The following is a 4,373-nucleotide window of genomic DNA, read 5'->3' as shown; positions in this document are numbered from 1 at the left end:
GGCTGCCGCCAAACCGACCGAGAGGCCCTGCCGGCGGCCATTTTTGGCCATTTTCGGCATTTTTCGCCTCTTTCGGCCGGGATGGAAAAGCGGCGGCCTGAAGCCCGGGCCTGCCCGGGGAGGCCTCCTAATCGCCCGGGGGACCGGATTTGCCCCGGTGAGAGCCCCCGAAACGTCCCGAAGCCGGCCGGGAAGGCGGCCAAGGGCGAAGCACCTCGCATTGCGTTGGCAGGCCGTGCAAAGTGGCCTCCGGGCCCGCGAGACAATGCAGGGTGCCCTCGGTGTGCCCCTGAGAAATGGTTAACCAAACGAAGGACAGTGCGGCTCGGATTGCATTGGCAGGCCGTGCAAAGGGGCCCCCGGGCCCGCGAGACGTTACAGATTGCCCTCGGTGAGCCCCTGAGAAATGGTTAACCAATTGGACTTAGTCTCTGGCAGAGAGGCAAAGTGTTTTCAAGAGAAATGGTTAACCAATTGGACTTAGTCTCTGGCGGAGAGACAAAGTGTTTTCAAGAGAAATGGTTAACCAATTGGACTTAGTCTCTGGCAGAGAGGCAAAGTGTTTTCAAGAGAAATGGTTAACCAATTGGACTTGGTCTCTGAACGGCAGGCAAATTGTGGCCTTGAGAAATGATTAACCAATTGGACTTAGTCTCTGGCGGAGAGACAAAGTGTTTTCAAGAGAAATGGTTAACCAATTGGACTTGGTCTCTGAACGGCAGGCAAATTGTGGCCTTGAGAAATGATTAACCAATTGGACTTAGTCTCTGGCGGAGAGACAAAGTGTTTTCACGAGAAATGGTTAACCAATTGGACTTAGTCTCTGGCAGAGAGGCAAAGTGTTTTCAAGAGAAATGGTTAACCAATTGGACTTGGTCTCTGAACGGCAGGCAAATTGTGGCCTTGAGAAATGATTAACCAATTGGACTGAGTCTCTGAACGGCAGGCAAATTGTGGCCTTGAGAAATGATTAACCAATTGGACTTAGTCTCTGGCGGAGAGGCAAAGTGTTTTCACGAGAAATGGTTAACCAATTGGACTTAGTCTCTGGCAGAGAGGCAAAGTGTTTTCCTGAGAAATGGTTAACCAATTGGACTTAGTCTCTGGCGGAGAGGCAAAGTGTTTTCAAGAGAAATGATTAACCAATTGGACTTAGTCTCTGGCGGAGAGACAAAGTGTTTTCAAGAGAAATGGTTAACCAATTGGACTTAGTCTCTGGCGGAGAGACAAAGTGTTTTCCAGAGAAATGGATAACCAATTGGACTTAGTCTCTGGCAGAGAGGCAAAGTGTTTTCCAGAGAAATGGATAACCAATTGGACTTAGTCTCTGGCAGAGAGGCAAAGTGTTTTCAAGAGAAATGGTTAACCAATTGGACTTAGTCTCTGGCGGAGAGGCAAAGTGTTTTCCAGAGAAATGGTTAACCAATTGGACTTTTTCTCTGAACGGCAGGCAAATTGTGGCCTTGAGAAATGATTAACCAATTGGACTTAGTCTCTGGCGGAGAGACCAAGTATTTTCACGAGAAATGGTTAACCAATTGGACTTAGTCTCTGGCAGAGAGGCAAAGTGTTTTCACGAGAAATGGTTAACCAATTGGACTTAGTCTCTGGCAGAGAGGCAAAGTGTTTTCACGAGAAATGGTTAACCAATTGGACTTAGTCTCTGGCGGAGAGACAAAGTGTTTTCAAGAGAAATGGATAACCAATTGGACTTAGTCTCTGGCAGAGAGGCAAAGTGTTTTCACGAGAAATGGTTAACCAATTGGACTTAGTCTCTGGCAGAGAGGCAAAGTGTTTTCACGAGAAATGGTTAACCAATTGGACTTAGTCTCTGGCGGAGAGACAAAGTGTTTTCAAGAGAAATGGTTAACCAATTGGACTTAGTCTCTGGCAGAGAGGCAAAGTGTTTTCAAGAGAAATGGTTAACCAATTGGACTTGGTCTCTGAACGGCAGGCAAATTGTGGCCTTGAGAAATGATTAACCAATTGGACTTAGTCTCTGGAGGAGAGACAAAGTGTTTTCAAGAGAAATGGATAACCAATTGGACTTAGTCTCTGGCAGAGAGGCAAAGTGTTTTCACGAGAAATGGTTAACCAATTGGACTTAGTCTCTGGCAGAGAGGCAAAGTGTTTTCACGAGAAATGGTTAACCAATTGGACTTAGTCTCTGGCGGAGAGACAAAGTGTTTTCAAGAGAAATGGTTAACCAATTGGACTTAGTCTCTGGCAGAGAGGCAAAGCGTTTTCCTGAGAAATGGTTAACCAATTGGACTTAGTCTCTGGCAGAGAGGCAAAGTGTTTTCCTGAGAAATGGTTAACCAATTGGACTTAGTCTGTGAACAGCAGGCAAATTGCGGCCATGAGAAATGGTTAACCAATTGGACTTAGTCTCTGGCAGAGAGGCAAAGTGTTTTCCTGAGAAATGGTTAACCAATTGGACTTAGTCTCTGGCGGAGAGGCAAAGTGTTTCCCGTTGTAATGGTTGGCCAATGCACTTCGGATTGCGTTGGTAGGCCGTGGAAAGTGGCTCTTGGGCCCGCGAGAGCAAAATCCGTGCGCAGACGGAAGTCCATGAGGTCAGATCCGAGGCCTTTACCCGGCACCCGGTGGGGGTATTCCCGCAGAGAGTAGCGGGTGTGCCCGGCGACGGGTCAAGTTGCAATTTCTGGCATACCACTCCTGGAGCTCGTTAATGAGTTCCCCTCGGAAGTCCCGATGAGAAAATGGCAAAATGGCGTTTTGCGGGCTTTGGGGCCTCCTGGACGGTAGGCCTACCGCCCGACCTTACGGTTGCAATTGTTGGCAGGGGAGGTTGGCGGGGTACCCGGAGATTTTCGGGGACACGATTTTCAGAACATTTTCAGACAACGGTCACACTTTAAAAATGCCCAGAAAAGTGCGACTTTGAGGGTGGTAAGCGTTTTCAAATAGAATACCTTTCAAAGAGCTCTCGGAAGTCCTATATGAGGATTTAAGATGAATTTGTGCGGGCTTTCCGAACTCCGTTGTCGGTCTGAAATATCGGCCAGGGTCCAGACCGGTGGTAACCCTGGTTTAATAAACATGGCGTGTGGCGAAAAGAACAGACAAAATGACAAAGTGTCAAATATATATATACATGTGTATTTATGAACAAAAAAAATCACAAAGTGTCACCTGGCGGTGTACTTGATGATGATAAATAAAAATACAAAGTCTGTTCACAGGCACCTTTGGGGCGGGGGTGCCTGAGTCCCCTTGGGTTGCACACTATAGAGTGTTTGACATGGACAGAGTCAACACTGTGTGCGTGCCCAGAACCCTTTTGAACGCAGGCGACGCACGCCGGTCGGCATTTCCTCTCCGTGCGAGCGCCAACAGGTTGCTTCCGTTGTTTTACAAATAAGAAAATTGTATTTATGAGCAGCAAAAAAAAAAATCACAAAGTTTCACCTGGCGGTGTACTTGATGATGAGAAATAAAAATACAAAGCCTGTTCGCAGGCACCTAGGGGGCGGGCGGGGTGCCTGAGTCCCCTTGGGTTGCACACTGTAGTGTTTGACATGGGCAGAGTCAGCACTGTGTGCGTGCCCAGAACCGATGTGAAAGCAGGCGACGCACGCCAGTCGGCATTTCCTAGCCGTGCGAGCGCCAACATGTTGCTTCCGATGTTTTACAAATAAGAAAACTGTATTTATGAGCAAAAAAAATCACAAAGTGTCACCTGGCGGTGTACTTGATGATGAATAATAAAAATACAAAGCCTGTTCACAGGCACCTAGGGGGCGGGCGGGGTGCCTGAGTCCCCTTGGGTTGCACACTGTAGTGTTTGACATGGGCAGAGTCAGCACTGTGTGCGTGCCCAGAACCGTTTTGAACGCAGGCGACGCACGCCAGTCGGCATTTCCTAGTCGTGCGAGCGCCAACATGTTGCTTCCGTTGATTTACAAATAAGAGAACTGTATTTATGAGCAATAAAAATCACAAAGTGTCACCTGGCGGTGTACTTGATGATGAAAAATAAAAATACAAAGCCTGTTCACAGGCACCTAGGGGGCGGGCGGGGTGCCTGAGTCCCCTTGGGTTGCACACTGCAGTGTTTGACATGGGCAGAGTCAACACCGTGTGCGTGCCCAGAACCGTTTTGAACGCAGGCGACGCACGCCAGTCGGCATTTCCTAGCCGTGCGAGCGCCAACAGGTTGCTTCGGTTGTTGCAAAAGTAAGAAAATTGCACCGCTGCGGACCACCCCTCCACCCGCGGTTGAACCAGTACCCGAGCGAGGCCACGCTGGCTCCGAAAGCAGACGTGTGCTCGGTGGCGGGGAAGCGGTGTGCGTGTGTCTCGCTCCTCAGAGGAAAGATGCGGTGCTAGGTGTCCGATGCGGTAGGGCC

The sequence above is a fragment of the Cetorhinus maximus genome, unplaced genomic scaffold (genome assembly GCF_964194155.1).
Source record: "Cetorhinus maximus unplaced genomic scaffold, sCetMax3.hap1.1 HAP1_SCAFFOLD_631, whole genome shotgun sequence".
Taxonomy (NCBI): domain Eukaryota; kingdom Metazoa; phylum Chordata; class Chondrichthyes; order Lamniformes; family Cetorhinidae; genus Cetorhinus; species Cetorhinus maximus.
The sequence above is the reverse complement of the archived record's forward strand: the minus strand, read 5'-3'. Positions refer to the sequence as shown.